Below are 18,879 nucleotides of genomic sequence, written 5' to 3'. Positions count from 1 at the left end.
TTTTTTTTTGTGTGTGTGTGTGTGTGTGTGTGTGTGTGTGTGAACTGGGAGCCCTGAGCCCAACAAGCATTCATGCCGTTGGACAACTGGTGCTCTGCACACAGTGTTCCCAGGCTCATTGTCCTTCCTTTTCTTAAGAAGTCTGAGTAAATGTTTACTACTTTATTGCTAGCTGACTCCTGGAATTTTCTTTTGGCCTTGAGGTGCTCACACTGGTGCAAAGGCTTTGCTGGAGTTGTTATGGGAAGGGAGACCACAGTCTCTCTCTTGCAAACACACAACCTCCCTAGAGATGGGTTGAGCAGCCTAGGCCACAGGTTACCCGGTGACTTAGGGACCAAAACTGAGGATTGGCAATGTCACAGTAAAGATTATAAGTCCAGTACTGCAGGGCTTTCAGTGGAAAGTCTACTGTTTGCAAAATGAGTGGGACCTATGTGATACTTTACTTGTACCTAAGTTATCTTGGAAACTGGTGCCTTATGGAAGACTTCATGTGAACTTAAACAGTGAAAGTCAGTCTCCTGGCTTCAAAAAAATATCTCAATATCAAGAAAATATCTCAATTGCAGATGTTCATTACATTTCAGTGAAAACTGCCCCAAGCTTCTCCTCTCCTCCCTACCCTGAATTGTTTTTTGTTCAATATTTTTTTCTGATATCACAGGACTTTTCCACCATGAGAGCCAACCGTCTGGCTCCAAAGCAACCAGATTACTAAATAGGAAATGATTCTGGGTAAGAAGATTTTGGAAAAGGGGAATGTGTAATCCAAGATAGGCTTAAGATGTTACAGAAACCTCTCTTTGTTTGCAGAGTGGTTAATTCCACTGCCCCCACACCGACTACCACTGGTAACAGGGATTTCAGTTTGAGCAGTCTGGAGTGCAGCCTTCAGCACTGAAGGCTACAGTCCTCCCGGGATGCAACAAGTAGACCTTTTGATGTTGTCTTGTCTGTCACTTATCAGACTGCCCTCAGATAAACGTGTAGCGTCAAACAACCCTAAGAGTCAAAGGCAGGGCTGGGGGGGCATAACTAACAGAGCAAGCGTCCTGGTTAAATGTTTGGTAAAGAAGGCTGATGCGTGTTTGGATCAACAGAGGTTTGGAGAACCTACCTGAAAGCCTCATTCCTCCTGCTGTTTCTGCAGTTACTTACCTGTATGTGGAAATGCAGTACACCTTTTGCAAGGGTGCAGCATGAGAAGGAAGTCTGATTCATCAGTCAAGCAAGTTGTGAGAGCGTGGATATAAAGGGAGAAGGAACTTGGATAGGGTAACAGAACAGCTTCCTGGACATCATAGCGAGACAGCAATGGAGCAGGTCACCCAGTGAGCATATGGTATCTTCACCCTTGTTGTTTTATCAAACACATAAAAGCCATGAGGGATCTAGTCTAGCATTGGCAATAATTCTGCTCTTAGCAAGAAGTCAGACCAGAGACCTCCAAAAACCCCTCTCAGACCCATTTCCTATTTCAAGATAAATTTCCCCTGGCTTTTTGCAAGTCCATGCTTTTGGTGTGAAATACTTTCAGGATGTGCTTATTGACTCATGAGCTCTTCTCCGAACTCAGCATTTCTATCTATCCTATGTCCACTCATTTTTAACCAAAAGGCATGCCTGCCATACAAATATATGCTAGGTGATGTAATGCTCCTACGGTAACGATCTCATGGCAGGATCAAAGAAAAATTTTAGCAGACTTTCTGTGTGGGTTTATTCTCATCATTAGCAAGGGACAGCGCTGAACAGTGCTTAGATGTAGAAAACAGCTATCAAACAGAAGATATCTCTCTGTGCTTCTGGGTTTCTTCTTGGCCTAAACTATTTAATTAGATCAGCCTTGAATCTCACAATTCCTTTTCTCCAGCACTCCCACAATATGCTACAAATCAAGTGAAATACAAAAAAAACTTGGAGTTGGTGTGGTGGGGTTTTGCTTTTGCTTTGCTTTTGTGATTGAGCCAGCATTCTCACTTGTTACAACTGGAATAATCCCATCCAAAGTTCTGTCAACTTAAAAAAAAAAAAAAAAGGAAAAAAAAAAGCAAGGAAAAAAAAAAAAAACAAACAACAACAACAAAAAAAACATGAACAAATAACTTCCCGTGCAATGTACTCCATTGTGTAGCAACAGATGGACTGTGCAGCTGAGTCAGGTAGCACTATTGGTTTTTCTTCTTCTACATTTGAGAACCATTTTCTGCTAGCAGAATCATAGAATCACAGAATGGTTTTGGTTGGAAGGGACCAGACCAGGTTGCTCAAAGCCCCATCCAAGCTGGCCTTGAACACCTCCAGGGATGGGGCATCCACAGATTCTCTGGGCAGCCTGTGCCAGGGCCTCACCACCTCCAGAGTGAAGAATTTCTTCCTTATGTCTAAATCTACACTCTTTTAATTTAGAACCATTACTCCCTGTCCTATCACTACATCCCATGACAAGAAGTCCCTCCCCAGCTTTCCCGTAGGCCCCCGTTAGGTACTGGAAGGCTGCTGTAAGGTCTGCCCAGAGCCTTCTCTTCTTCAGGTTGAACAACCCCAACTCCCTCAGCCTGTCTTCATAGGAGAGGTTTTCCAGCTCTTTGATCATCCTCATGGCCCTCCTCTGGACTTGTTCCAGGATGCCCATGTCCTTTTCGTGCTGGGGTCCCCAGAGCAGAACACAGTGCTCCAGGTGGGGTTTCACAAGAGCAGAGCACAGGGGAGCAATCACCTCCCCAGCCCTGCTGGCCACGCTGCTTTTGCTGCAGCCAGGATACGGTTGGCTTTCTGGGCTGCCTGCACACAGTGCTGGCTCATGTTGAGCTTCTCATCAACCACCACCCCCAGGTCCTTCTCCTCAGGGCTGCTTCCAATCCATTCTCTGCCCAAGCTCTCTTTATCCTTGGCATTGCCCCAGCTCAGATGCAGGACCTTGCACTTAGCCTTGTGGAACCTCATGATGTTCACACAGGCCCACCTCTCATGCCTGTCCAGGTACCTCTGGATAGCATCCCTTCCCTCCAGCATGTCATCCCTTCCCACACAGCTCAGTGTCATTGTCAAACTTGCTGTGGGGTGCACTTGTCCCTCCTGCCCATGTCACCAACAAAGACGTTAAACAGTGCTGGTCCCAGTACTGACCCCTGAGGAACACCGCTTGTTACTGGTCTCCACCTGGACCTTGAGCTGTTGAGCACAACTGTTTGAGTGTGACCACCCAGCCAATTCGTTACCCAACTAATGGTCCATCCATCAAATCCATGTCTCTCCAATTTAGAGACAAGGACATCATGGGGGACAATGACAAATGCTTTGCACAAGTCCAGGTAGGTGATGTCAGTTGCTCTTCCCCTACCCACCAGTGCTGTAACCCCATCACAGAAGGCCACCAGAGCTGTGAGGCACAACCTGCCCTTAGTGAAGCCATGTTGGCTGTCAACAGTCACCTCCTTATTTTCTATGTGCCTTAGCATAGTTTCCAGGAGGATCTTCTCCATGATTTTGCCAGGCACACAGGTGAGACTGACTGTCCTGTACTTCCCTGGGTTCTCCTTTCTTCTCTTGTTAAAAATGGGGGTTATATTTCTCCTCCTTCAGTCAGTAGGAACTTTACTGCACTGCCATGGCTTCTCCACTGTGATGGACAGCGGCCTAACCACTACATCCACCAGTTGCCTCAGGACCTGGGAATGCATCTCATCAAGTCCCATGGAAGAATGGGAGAGTTGATCAGATGATGTGTCTGACTAGGTCAGGGTATTGACTCCTAAAGGAAAAAGCAGAAAATTGCCTGGTGAGCTTGAAGAAAATAGAGTGTCCCTAACAAAAGTCTCATCGTAATCCATTCTGAAGACAGTTTTATGCTCAGAAGCATAAGGGGCCCTACCTCTTTCACATTCGTTTTACATAGTATGTTGTAGTTTCACTAATTTCATTGTAAATTTTACTGAACTCTTGGTTTCTGTGATGAGAATTGACAAGTAAAATATTCATGTGTTGAAATTAATTTAGTAATTTTAGTTATCCTGTAAGTTAGTTGTGTGAACTCTTATTATTCTTACGTTGTTCATAGAAAGCATTTTTTGTGTATATAAAATAATCTGTCAAGAATTCCAGTTGATTCATTTCAGCTAGGATGCTTAGGAAAAAATGAAGTCATCTGCTGGAATGAGAAGAGACGTGCTTCTGTTCTTCTCAAATAATTTGCCTCTTTGAATAGTTTAGTGTAAAAGCAAATATGGCTCAGCTTGATTTTTGAATTCTCTATTGAGTTTACTCTTCTATTAATGAAGAGCTTAGCTTAGTCTAGCCAACTGTACATGTATGACTTCCAAATCTAAGAAAAATATGTCTCTTTGCAGCTGTTCTGCTGTGGTCTCAGTAGTGTTTAAAGAGAGGAATATATTTACCAGCTATGCCTCAAATTAATTTAGCTTGTGTTGAAAAAGCTGGAGTGAAATTTTAACTTTTCTCTGCAGCGGAAGGAAATCATATTAAGCTCCTGAGCCAAATGATGTTTTGGGTCTGTGGAGTCATTTAGACCGGAGTCATCGAAGACTTCTCTCAGAGATGCTGCAGTAAGAGAAGTGGTAGTTTTGGCCTGTGTGAAACAGTGGATAATTAGACAGCAGGCTCTGTAAAACAATGAGTGTTTTATGTGTTATTTCCGGAGAATGTTTTCCTCTGTTCAGGCTCTTTGGGACCTCAGGTGTATGATTGTTGAAACCACACAATTTAAGTAATGATAATAATTCAGAAGTAGAAAGGAGCTGGCTTCCCATAGGTAAATAAATATATGGCATTAAAAAGGTTGTTTTCTGGAAAAAAATAAAAATAAAAATAAAAATATGGAGTTTGTTTCCTCCTTGCCCCAACTGCTCCTGTAATTACCTATTTCACTTTCCTTTGCAGGGTTGCTCCTAGTAATCAGATGACAAACTCTGGCCATACTAGAATTGGTAAGAGTTCAACTATTGTCCTTAGGAGAGTGAGAATATCAACGTGGTTCCTGGTGCTACAGGGAGCCCAGGCTTGTGTATGGGCACGACAGACTGCACAGGCACTGTCCCTGCCTGGAAGGGTGAAGCCTGCAGCAAGGCAAGCAAGCAGAGCTATCTGCTAGGCTGTGTCTAGCTGGGCCCAGACACAACGCACGTGGCAATCAGAAGAGTTGTTGTCCTTGCCTTCAGCAGTCCTTCTGATCAGCTCTGGAGCAGAGGTGCAAACAGGATGTCTGCTGTTTCAGCTCACATGCAGAAAAAAGATTTGGAGGGGTGAATGAACCTAACTGTGCCTGATCCTCCCTTCAGGAACAGGCTGGTCATCTGTCCTACCCACCAAAAGCAGGAGGGACAGGCGATCCGCTCTAAATATCATACCCTACATAATTAATTAACAGCAGCTATAAAAGTGTAATTATATTCTTATAATCGGATTAAATGTATGTTGTTATTTAATCCATTTAACATACATATTTAGCAATTAGGACCTCATTCATCCCCTCAGGCATGCTGTAGCTTAGATTTCTTTCAATGTAATGGAATTGGAAAGTTGAAAAGGAAATGCTGTTTTCCCATTAATTTAAATCGAATGGGTGTTGACCCTGAGAGGGTGGGCTGCTCACAGGAACACTGCGCAAGCTGGGAGAGCCTGAGAGTGAGATGGAAAAGAGGAATAAGGGATAAGGCTCTCCAAACAATATGCTAATGACACACATGGTGGCAAAAGTAAGCAAACGCATTACTTCCTTGGCAGCCTCCTCGCCTTTTAACAGCTGAAATGGCAGCTTGAGATTTTTAGAAGTTTGTTACTTCTGTTTCCAGGGGCCTATCGGAATCCTTTGGCACCAGAGTGGTTTTGAAAACATCCAAAAATCCTACTTTCCACTGCAGGAGATGTGAGTTCAGAAGTGAATATGGGAGTTTGTATTATAGGTGTGATGGTGCCTGAGAGGGCCTCCTGGCACATCTCTCTGACTGCAGGAAGGGAAGTGTCTGCTTTTCCTATGTGTCTCCATTCACCTGAAGCAGAAGACTTCAGTCACTTGCTGCAGGTCTTTTGGCTTCAGGAAAAAACATAACATAACAAAACAAAACAAAACAACCAACAACAAAACAAAACAAAACAAAATTAGGAGACTTCCTCCTTGGTGTAATACTGATGAGACCAAACTCCATCATTACTTGCTCCACGTTCACGTAGGAGCCTGATAAGATATAGCCACTTGTCAGCAGCGGAAAGTGCTGTGTTCACAGGTGGCTAATCTTTTCATGAAAGAGGAGTTCATTTTGATTTTCCTGCAAAGGGGAACCTTGAATAGTATGAGCCCTCAAGTTTCCTCAATTAAAATGATCATACTCAGAGAGCTGCATGCTGTTAAGATCACTAGCAAAGGCTGTAATGAACAGCAAGCATGTAATACAAATGAGCTGTTCTCCAGCACTCAGGTGAGTTTCTGCTTTATGAGAACATTACTGGCAGATTCTGAGTTTTAGTCACACTTTCTGCAAATAACAAGGACTTCATTTCATGGCTGGATCTTATGCATTTGTAGGTCGCTTGCCTTTCTATGGTTGCTTATATATCTCAAACCTGGACATTATGCTTATATTTTCCAGATGTCTAATGCCATCTGAAAGCTAATGGTGGAAAAGAGAAAATGTAAACACACAGAGCCATGCCACAAGCGTGCTTCTCAACTTAGTCCATTGCTGTTGTTAGCTGTGACTGTCAACCATACTGACACAATGCTGTTCCTTACAGACCTCAAAGCCACTGATGAAGTGAGTCAAGGTGCAAATACTTCTTTTCAACACTGAGGCACCTGACCTTTCTGGAGCTGCAGGTGGGTGCAGTCTATACTCTCAGATGCAAATTCTACATAAACTTTGGAGAAGACAGGAGCTGAATTCTGCCCAGTCCCTATGGCATGTCAGACTGAAAACTTACAGCATGTCTGAATGCAGATCAAAGTGCTGTGTCTTGAATCCGTCTCTAATCTGAACATCTAAATTGATGGTTCCTAAACAATCTCTCTGTGCAGCTGTTTCATTGTTGGACTGCACAGTTTTCCAGACATCTTTAGCTGTCTGTGAAGAGTGATAAATCTGGTTTGCTTCTCCAACAGAAGGTTTCCAGTGCAGCTTTAGTTAGTCCATATTGTGTCCAATTTCATACTGGGATTTCAGTCTTTTAAAGGTAGTGAAACTGCCATCTTGACTAGCTTTCATGTGTTCTGAATTACATTCACGAAATATATCATATTTAGACTTTGAGTCCTCTCAAAGAATTTGAGCAGGAAGAGTTGTACAAACTTGCATTCAAAATTCCTAAACCTTAATTCCTGTTTATACTCCAGTGACAGACAAGGGCTTAAACCTATTTATAAATGTCTCCTATCACCATTTCAAAGTCTGCTTTATGAAGGATCCATAGCACTGGGAAGGCTTCTGTTGTTAATGAAGTGTTTCAATTATTTTAATTCTCATATTTATTTTCAGCAATGGTAGTCATAATTTCAGCAAAAGCCAGTTAGTGTTTCATGCTAGTATCCTCTGTCACTCGTGCACCCTCAGACAGAGTAATTTATAGTTAGAGGATGGAATAAAAAATGGAAAAAGACACTATTCTTTTTTGTACATGACAATAGCATACAGAAGTCATGCCACAGAAGTATTTTTGTAGTGTTTACTGTAGTATGAACAGAGAACAAACTCTTCATCTAAAAGAAATCTTACAATCAGAGGGACAAATATGCTGTGTGTTGGTGTTGGAGAAGGAAGAGGTTTCAATAGCTCCATTTACTAGATGGAGAACTGGTGCAGGAAGAATAGGAAATAATATTGTCTTGGGGAAGTCTATCATAAGTGGGACATAAACTCTTGTGAGTTGGGCCCTTGTTCATCACTTTAGCATGAAGCACTAACCATTTTTGCTTCTTCTTCTTTTTTCTTTTTAACCAGAGTAGGCATGTAAACCCAGAAGGGAGTGTCTGCATCATGGAGAAGGGTACAGCCAAGCTGAACTAACCGTAAAATTGGTTCAGTCCTGAAAAAATAACTAAACATCTGCTCCTGGGCACATCTGTGCACAGAAGGGTAATAAACCCACCTCAGGGATACGCAACAAATGCCAGGTCAAGAATAAGTCCCCTGGGTAAAGAATATAGGCATTAATATGTCATTTCTTAGTGTAAAAAGAACCAGTTTACTCCAAGGACTTGCAAAACACATTCAGCTACAGGGGAGAGGAGCAATATGTTCCTTTGGCAAGCTACTTGTTTTCTTTGAGCGGCATCATGTTGTCCAAACACTTGATAAGGACACACATTTGTTGCTTTGCAGGTTAGATGATACCAGGACTGCTGGTACTTTTGCTGATGGTTATTAAAGACATGAGTTGGTAGGCTAGGGATTAGGGACTATCCATCTTTTGGTTCCACAGCTGCTCACATTTAAATCTGTCCTCTTGGTAAGTGTATGGATGCAGCTGTACCAAGAGGGAAAAAGCTCTGAATTAAATATTTGCTTTAAGTTAATTTTTTGTGCATGAAAGTCATGATTTTATTTCAGTTGTATAACATATCTTCAAAGCTGCTGTGCTGCCATGGGTTCAGGTTTACTTTCAAGATGGGTAAAAAAGTGATACAGTATAGACAAAGAATTTAGGCAAAATTGGTGAGTTCCCCTCTTTCCTGATGGAAAACAGATCTGCCCACCTCCACGGCGTCTGTTAATGGAGCTTCTGGGGAAAGGGACACTGTCCTCTGGTGAGAAGCCCCAGTGATCCATATGGCTGAGGCTGAGAGAAGGCCCTCGCTTGTTGGACCTTCACCTTGACCAGGCACTTCCACACCAGCCCTGCAGAAGGCAGGGGGGCTGACAGGATGCCCACCCTCTCCCTCCTCCTTCTGCAAGTGCAGAAACCCAACAGCACAGGTGTCCTTGCAGTAACCCATCCAGCTTGCTAGCAGTTCTGGTGCTAATGGTGCTGACCCCTAGCAGTCCCTCCTCTTCTCTGAGGCTCTGTTGCAAGCCTGCAGCCCTCTGCAGACCCACAGGAGTGATGGATCACGGTGGCTGCTTGCAAACCCCTTCCTCACCCATGCCTTTCTTGTTAGTTTGCATGCAATAGCTGAGAGCCTCTATGAAGAAACCAGCTTCTTGACTGCACTTGGCAGCTCTGAGCTATGTTGTTGAGGTGAGGATGTTATCTTGCCCAGAAAATGGAATTTATCCTTTTAAAACTCGTTGTGATGAGGAGGATGGTAACATTAGCTTGGGCAGCAGATGGCTTTTTCAGCAAGACGTTCTGGGAACGTGTTCAGGTTTCTCCTTTCATGTGGTGTATGTGCATACTGGCAGCTGATTTAGACTAAACAAAGGGTAATCCTACATTGTGGTTTCCTTCTGTCAACAGGCTGAGGGGTTGGTTGGAGCTCCCAGTGGCATATATCAGCTATTATTTTCCTTCTCTACGGGACCCTAGCAAGCACCCATCTTGATTCCAAGTCAAGTCTAAGGTGTCCCCCTTTTCTACATTTTCAAACACCTGTTGCAGTATCTAGTCACTTGCTCTCCTCCTGGCAATGCTGGAGGCCTCTCTGGTTTCAGCCCCCTCTGCCCTGGCCTCTGCCATCAGCCCGCCTGCCTATTGCACTGCCTATTGCACTTTTACCACTGACCTCCTCCTCTTCTGAGTGGAGACATCCTCTGCAGATAGGCCCTGACCTCTCTCCTCATGGTTTTCTAAGGTTCTCCACCTTGGGATTTGTCATTAATTTATCTTCTACTGGCCATAGTTTTAAGCACAGCTTCAAGAAGGCAAGAGCTGAACATCTTGCTCAGGAGCATCTCTTTCCACTGTCCCTCTGGGGACAGTGAAACCAGACAATATATCACTGCTCCTGACACAGCGCGGGACACTTTGCTGACATAAAATTACTGAGCAGTAGCTGAAAGCACCTAATTGCTAGAACGACCTGAACACTGCGTGTTGGGGGGGGTGTTTCACGTGTTTAATGAAGAGCTCAACAGTATTTTAGTAATAATTTGATACTTAACTTTTAGCCTATTATGTAAGTACTAATTAAATGTTTTAACATGCTGTACATGTTTTATGTATTAATAAGCAATAAGTGTACAAGTTACACTTTTTATGTGATTTAGAATTAATTGCAGGGCGGTGAGATTTTCTCCTTTATATACCTATTAAACCCACATAACTGCTGTTTTTACAGTTGATTGGTGTTCGGTTAACATACAGTAATTGCTCTTTAAAGGCTTTAGTAAGTGCATATTTGAGACAATTTACAGTGTTAGCAATTTCCTGGTGGTATTCCTCAGAGGTATAGGGAAACTAATCACATTCAACACTGGAATTCTCCTGGAGCCTGCCACGCGTTTCCCACAGTGTTCCATGCAAGCCTCACTCAGCCATGAGGGATTCCACGTTCAGAGCTGATAAACACACGAGGAGAATCACTTTATAGGCTATAAAAGTATCCTGCTGCAGCGAGGCAAGCAACTGGGAGGTAGGGACGTGTTGTTAGAAACACAGCTCAGGAGGGGCATAACTCAGTGCTCTCTGTTCTGTTCTGCAAAGCCACAGAGAAAAGCAACAGGCTGTCCTCTTTTCTCTTGGTAGATCACACACTCCCTCTGTGTCTGTCTCGTTTGAAGGTGTGGAAGCCATAATCCCAGGACCTTGTATCTCCATGCAATCGTGGCATGACCTCAGGCAAATCACTGAGTGCCTCTGTGCTGCACTTGCCTCTCCATGGACTTAGCACTGTGCTGGTCTTTACTCCCAGGGAATACTGTTCATTCCAGACTGTAGAATCCTCCAACACTACGGAGATCAAATGTGTATTTAAGATAGATTTTTAAACAGACAAACAGCACCACCCTTCTGCCTCATTAATTGGGAAATTTTGTAAGGGCAACAGAAAACTGATTGCTCCTTCCTCGAAGACTGAGACAGCAAGGTGCACAAAGTGCCTGCCACTTAATTGACACAGCTATCTGAAATCCAATCTACCAGGCAAAGCAGAGGAAGATTGTTTGAAATCTGTATGCCAGCGAGAGAGAGAGCATGGAAAATAAAGCAATTTTTGTTCCACATCATTCCTTTTGCATAATGTTGTATCCTTTTGACAAGGCAGCACAATAAAGCTTAACTCCCTCTTTGCTCCCCACCCTCCAATCACTAACTTAAAAGAAAACAACAGAGCCCTATCTTTAGCGTCAAATGAACCATGGGCATTCTTCCAGCAAGAAGAAATGAGCTGCTTTTGAAAAAGTTGTGGAGGAAAGTGCAAAATGTTCTGACTTCACATGAAATAAATATTTGAATGATAGTCACTTGGCTTATCCTCTAAGATGTCAGCGTAGGATTTGCACTCCAGTTTTATATGAAATATTGGCCAGGATAGTTAGAGGGACTTGAAATCTCTTATTGAAGATAAGAAAAGACAGAGATACAAAGAGACGGAAGATTTTCCTGTTCAAGGCACTTCAGAAACAGTAACTAATTAATATTCCCACTACAAGATGGTATATATCATCCTATCTTACTGATGAAGCATGGCCAAAACTTCACAGGCAGCTTCAAGGATATTGAGACATTGATTTTAGCAAGACTTGGGAAAGTCAGTCCCCTAGGCAGCACCACATATTTCAGCAGAGGCTTGGGGCCATGCTGCTGCAGCCTGCGCGAAGCTGTAGGAAGGCACCTGGGCAAGAGAAGTGCTTTATCCTCACTGGGTGATGAAGACCTAATGCAGCAATACGGGCTGAGACCAGCCACAAATCTGATCCAAAGTTTAGCTGAAGCCACAAGGCATTCAGACCAACCATGAGGAGCTGCCTCTGCAGAAATGGGGAAATCCCTGCTCCCCTCTTGCTTTACCCATTCCTCTCATAGTTGTTATTTATGTTTTCTTCAGAACTGTTCAGCATTAAAAATGTTATGTTCACAGTGTCTAGGTTCTTCTTCTCTCCTTGTTGTTTTTGAAAGTTAATATATGTTTTTCAAAAGTTTAGAAAAGCTAAATTTCTATCTAGCCCAAATAGCTAAGTCCAGCTACCTGGACTTGTGCAAAACCTTTGACATTGTCCTCCATTTGATGGATGGACCACTTTCTGTGTGGTCCCAGTGTGGACTACATTGGGTAAGGAATTAGCTGGATGGTCACACTCAAAGATTTGTGATCAACAGCTCAATGCCTAGGTGGAGATCAGTAACGAGTGGTGTTCCTCAGGGGTCGGTATTGGGACTGGTGCTGTTTAACATCTTTGTAGATGTCATGGACAGAGGGATCAAGTGCAGTCTCAGCAAGTTTGCTGATGGCACCGAGCTGTGTGGGAAGGGATGACACACTGGAGGGAAGGGATGTCGTCCAGAGGGACGTGGACAGGCATGAGAGGTGGGCTTGTGTGAACCTCATGGCGTTCAACAAGGCCAAGTGCAAGGTCCTGCACCTCTGCTGGGGCAATGCCTAGGATAAAGAGAGGCTGGGCAGAGAATGGATTGGGAGGAGCTCTGAGGAGAACCTGGGGGTGTTGGTTGATGAGAAGCTCAACATGAAACATTTAAGGCTGGGCTGGATAGGGCTTTGAGCAATGTGGCATAGTGAAAGGTGTCCCTGCCCATGGCAGAGCGTTGGAATTAGATAATCTTTAGGGTCCCCTCTGACCCAAACCATTCTATGATTCTCTGACTCTAATTTAAAGGAGGTACAGGCAGTCTCAGGAAGTGTGTTGTTCCCTATGTGGTAATTTTAATATTTTTGAAGGAATGCCTTTCTTTAACCCATTTTAGAAACTTTGGAAGGGACTCCACCAGTTTTATTCCCCATCCAGTTAACTCATGGGTGAAATGCTTCTTTCAGTATTTTCACCACAAAATGATGAAAATAATAATAATAAAACATCCTCAGAAGTCTGTGCTGGTTTGCGTACCCACAAGAACGTACACATAAGGATGATAATTTACAAGTACATGAATGAAGTCAAACCATGAAGTTGCCCTCAGCAGCTGCCGTGGTGCCGACAGGAGTGTGCTGTCTCAGTTACCTGCATGCCTCCCTGTGATTGTTCTCCTCTGGAGCTACTGCATATTTCCCAATGATGATGATATATGGAGACTTGCAGCGTGCAACAAAAAGAGGGAAAATAGTCTTAAAGGTCAGGCTTGGGGGTAGAGTTTAGATGAATGGTATTTGTTCTTCTACACCACCCAATGATTTGTCTTTAATTCAGTGGGGACTCTACTGCCTTACACAACTGGAATGCAGTGAAAGCAAATCCCTCAACAGCTCTTGGTAGGCAAAGGGTGACTTTTGAAAAGCAGACGATTATCAAGCGGTTTGTGTAAACCTGGCCCATGATGTGGCCTGGTATTTTAAGCTGTTTGTTGCTTACTTCTCACTGCCTGCTTTCTGATACAACAGTAGCCATGGACTGGTGTCTGAAAGAGCAAACAACAAAATATGTGCTCAAAGTGAGCTGCTTTTACAGAACTGGGAAGTATCTGAAATACTGCTGTTTTTGCAAAATTTACAATTTAAGCTTGTTTGTCAGAGTGGAGTTTTTCGCTGAAGTTATAGTGAAATGAAACCATTTATCCTGGTTCCTTTTAACACTTCTAAGGCTGTTTCTTGCAAGTAATTAGCATTACCCAGAAGTCCCTAAGGTGGTAAGAGTGAATAGCATGATCATGTTAATTTGGCAGAAAGCAACAACATAAACAGTCACAACAATGCACGTTGCCCTCTGCAAGAACTGGAAGTGGGAAAACAATTTTGTATTGAGGGCGTGGTAGGACAACTTGCTCTGGAAATCCTCTGGGCTTCTCTCTCCCTCTGAACTGTGATTCAGCATTGAAGTGGCAGTGTGATTTGCCCTGAGCGCCGTCTCCGCAGCGGAGGTGGTTGGAAGCTTTCCAAAGGCAGGTTTTTCTGCTGGGAGGTGCTGATTCAAGGAATCACAAAACCTGCCATGCAGGAGGATTGTTCTGGCTGCAATCTACCTGTGAGTCAAAACAATTGGTTTCAGTGGTTTGAAGTCCTGAAAGGGATGGGCTTTGTTGCTTTTTGGAGATAACAAGCTGCTAGAAGTCCATTTTGAAACAGAAGATTTTAATTTTGACTGAAACGTGGTTTCGTTCTGTACCCCTGGGAGGGACCTCTGCACCTTCTCCCTGGTGCTGGATGCCTGCAGCAGCTCAGCACCTCCGACCACTCGTCAGCACCTGAGGATCCAAAGCTTGAGGTGATGGAGAACAGAGAGAGGCCCTGGGTTTTCCTCTGTGGGAGCTGGCACGCGCCTCCCTCAGCTGTGCACCAGCAGTGTGAGCCTGGTTGTGGCTGAGCTGCAGCTGGCAGGGCCCTGCCTCGGGACTGCAGCTCCTCAGGCCCGCTGCAGGGCCGGTGCCGTGCTCTTCCCTTTGGTTCCTTGCGCATTCCTCCATTTCACCCAGTGCCACAAATGTGCCTGTCTCAGTGCAGGGGACACCTGATACCCTTCTACAACTGGAGACTTAACTAAAGTGAAATCAATACCCAGTGGCAGAAATCCATCTCTGGGGTCCTGGAGCAGAGGGGTAGGGAGAAGGGGTCTTCAAAGCTTGGCAGCACCTCCACCACATTAGCAGAGGAGGCAGGGAATCGTCACCGTCACACCAACAACTTCCCTGAGCCTTCGTAAAGTGGCAGGCAACTGAGATGACAAGCTTCTGTTACCATCTCTGGATCCAAGTTGGACACCAGAGAAAGGGATGAGGTCAGGATTACAGAAACAGCGCAGGCTGAGGGAAGGCAGAGCATGTCAGGCAGTGTTGCTCTGGTGTTTTTCCATGACCTCATTAGGCTCAGTTTCTCACCTTCTGAAACCCAGGGGGGATGTGAGGGAATCACACAAACAATGGATCCTGATGAAGTGCATGCACTTCACGATGTCCTGCTGAAAAATACCAACGTGTCAGGGATCTGGAACATGCCCTCAGACATGTAGGCACCCTGCTGCTGATGTTTCCCTTCCCTATGCCACCTACAACCAGCTGCTGTCTGAAAGCTGCATCATTTCCTCTGTCTGAGTCTTGCCAATGTCTGTGCAACACCAGAAAATTTGGTGCAGTGAAGTGGATATAACCAGAGGCAATAAACAAAGTTTTCAGCTGTCAGTGGACTCGCTCTTCTGAATATTGCATATTCTTTCTTGTTGCACAGAGGTTTTCTTAGTGCAGGAACGTCCAGGAATGACAAAGCCCAGGACTGTAATGATCCCTTGCAATGACACCTCTCTTGCTCAACTCTGGGTCTGTGGCCTGCTTCTTTCAGTGAAGAAAAATGGAAAAACAAAAACAAACAAACAAAAAACACACATAAAAGAATAATAAAATAATAAAAAGTTTTGTCAGTATTTCTTTTCTCACTCACAGCTCTTTCCTCCTCTAGCAATTTAGGCTGATGCAGAAAAAGGTGATGAGTTCTGTCAAATTATCTCCAGGAAGATGCAAAAATAGACTCCGAGTATAATTAAAAGGTTATTGCAAGAAGAGAGAAAAACCAATGCAATGGAAGGACATCTTCTGGATGATAAATCCTAACCTCAATGCAGTGGCAGCAGAGCTGCTGACCTCTGATTTTCTGTTCCTGTGGGTAGCTGCAGCACTAAGCGTTTGCTCCACACCATGCTCTGCTGCCTAAGGCATTGCCAGGGCAAAGATCTGGCAGGCAGGTGGTGCGGGACACAAGGTGAAAAAGGCGCATTGGGCAAGAGAAAACGGAGGACACATGGTGTGGCATGAGGTTGTACAGGGTGCCAGTACTGCGTGAAGGTGATGGTCCAGCAAGTGCAGATGTAGTAGGGATCATGAACATGGCCAGAGTGGGGTGGTGAGAGAGCATGGGCCCAGAAGTGGGGTTGGGCAAGACCTTGTGGTTGAATGCCAGGGATGCAGCCCATAAGCAGCCATGGTAATACTGTTCCCACCCAGAGGCAGCAAAGAAAAACAACTTTGCTCCAAAGCACTGACAAGAGATCCACACATGCACACACAAGCATTTCGCAGTGTCTCTGCAAAAGAAATTTCCTGAAGAACTGGAATGTGTGGCTAAAGCACTTGTGAAGTTCCCCCAAGGGACTGGCCCTTCCACTGCCATAAATCAGCATCTCTCTGCTGACACGGATGGATTTACTTCCCTTTGTGCAGGCCTGAGGCACTTACTACCCTTCGTTGTTCCATGGGTGCACAAGGGTGCAGATCAGCGTGGCCAGGTACTTTGAATTTCCACCCCTTGGTTCCAGCGACAAAATGAGTCATCCCCCAGCTATTCCAGCCGCTTGGAAGGTGCTCAGATGTTGCTCTATAAACAGCTAGCTAGATCTAGCTCTTAAATGTTTCTGGTGGCTATCGCCGTGGAGTGAATTGTGGCTTGTAAATCTGCAGTGCTCGGTGTGCTGCATCTCCCAGCACTGGGAGAGCGGTAACGGAGGATCTTTCACAAGCTCACTCCATGTATCAATTCAAAAGCACAGAGTGCTGCTGGAGCTTCTGCTAAGCCGTGGGGTCTCGTGTAATGGTGCTGAATGTCTCTACGTGAAGTGGGATGAGTAGTGCAGACTTAACGGTGTCTGAGTGTTGCCTTCTGAGGTTGAGTGTTACTTGACACAACGTATTCAATGCATGGTAGGACAATGGCAGCGCTCGCATTGTGTTCTGCTTCCCGCTGGTGTGAAAACAAGGAACATCAGCTTCTTCTTGACAAAGAGATGTCCCTGACCAAGGCTCAGCCTTACCCTGTTGAAAAACAGCTCTGTTCTCAGAAGTGCCTGGAAAAGTGTGCGGTGGAGTTGTATGCTCAGTTCGCCAGCGACCTCCTCATCCACTGCACCTCAACGTACAATGAAATGCCCCTTGCTTCTCACCTGCCAGTCTTGCCTGCTCTACCTCGAGTGCTGAGACCACGTGGGATGTGCTCATCCTCCTGTGCAAGCAAAAGCAGTGAAGGGTCTGAGAGCAAAGCTGCTTTCGGTTCTGCTCACAGTAATCTTTACAGGGTGGCAACAGGAGCTCACGAACCAATTTGGTGGTGATACATGGCCACAGTTCAAACCTGGTTCATGCTGTCTCAGGGATGTCACCTCTGTGGTGCCTAGGGGAGAAAAAACAAAAACAAAAACAAAAAAAAACTAACAAACAAACAAAAAACCCTATGAAGTACTTCTGTAAATACCTGAGTTACCAAAGAAGCTGAACATACACAGAGGATCCCTGATCTGCAGCAGCTCCCTGACAGATGGAGAGTAAATGTAACCATGAGAACTGATGAAATAACAACAACTACAACAACAACAGCAACGATAATAATAACAGAGGTGGAGGAAAACCATTCATGAGTGTTTTTGATTTGGGATTCTCATCAAAAAGGTTTTGACTTTGCCTATTCAGTCTTTATAACACCTCAAAAATCAACTTTTTTTTTTTTTTTTTTTTTTTTTTACTTCCTTCTGGAGATAAAACTGTTGTGCATACTACCAAAAATATTCTTTGATCTTAAAAAAAACAAAAACAAAAACAAAAAAAAACACTCTGATCTTAAAAAAAAAACAACAAAAAACAACTCTATGTCTTAACTCATTTCTGTCTTGACCATCACTGCAGAGACTGATTAGCTGTTTAGCTGTCTTTGCATCTTTTCATTAGCTGCTCTTTCTGTCCATCCACCCTGCCCACACTTGTGCTTGAGAGATGATTGAACAAGAACCTGGATGCCTTCTCTGGTACATCCCCCATTTGTTGTATTGCCTACAGATGTTCTCTCTCTTCTCCTCCAAATCATTTTTTAAGACATATTTGTCATGAAGTCCTCTAAATCCTTTCCATGTCTGCTGGATTTCTGGTGTGTTGAGAGCATTGGTTGACCTGCCTTGACCAGTGGATTTCTTGTTTCTGTACTCTCCCCAGACAATATGTGCCTTTCTCATGTTGGATGTCAATACTTTCTGCAGAAGGGTCTATTTGCAGCCTTCTCACCCAGGATGATGGGATCCAGGGCCCTGAGCCAGGCTCTGGATAGATTTTTGCTGCACACAACACAGTACAATTTTTACTGGGTTTTACTAAAGATGTCAGGATCATTGTCTCTGCTTTCTACAAGAGGAAGCTGCGTTATATACAGAGATAAGTCCAAGGTCAGTCTTTGTGCCTAAGGATTTTGGGTTCTGCAGTCCCAAGCCTCTGTTAATGCACTCCCCCAGTACTCAAAACCTGTTAAGAAATGGGATTTGTAAAGTTTCTGCCCCCAAATCATATACTGTTTTATTTTTTTTTTCCTTTAATTTAAATTTTCTAAAAACAGGTCTCTACTTAATTTTGGCTTTTTAAGCTCCTATGTCCTCTGTGGTTTCAAATATTAGGCCCCTTATCTTTGTCTTGGTGGGCATGCTGAGTAGTGGGTGACCTGTGAGAATTTCACTCTAATTTCCTAAGGTCACATTGTAAGAAAAAGAAAAAAAAAATACCAACGTACCTTCCACTTCCCACCCCACTGAGTCTGAAACCTTTGTTCTCCACATTGTTTTGGCTTTAACCTGGATGTTATTTGATCCCATCAGTGGACTGGTGGCTTTGTGTTAGACCGTACAAGATGGCTCTCAGGAGATTACTAGGCAGGCTGGGAGGGATCCTTCTGTTTGCATTTGCTGTATTATATTACACTTGGAAATAAGAAAGACACAAGATTTGTTCTGATTTTACAAAGATGCAGAATGATTGCAGGTGTCTTTGATTTATGGGAATTGGTTGCTTTCAGAAAAATCAGGTCAGTCTGGGGTTTCCATGGAGTAGATCTTTTTTTTTTTTTTTTTTTTTTTTTTTTTTTTTTTT

The sequence above is a fragment of the Oxyura jamaicensis genome, chromosome Z, assembly GCF_011077185.1.
Source record: "Oxyura jamaicensis isolate SHBP4307 breed ruddy duck chromosome Z, BPBGC_Ojam_1.0, whole genome shotgun sequence".
NCBI lineage: Eukaryota > Metazoa > Chordata > Aves > Anseriformes > Anatidae > Oxyura > Oxyura jamaicensis.
Note: the sequence above shows the minus strand (reverse complement) of the source record.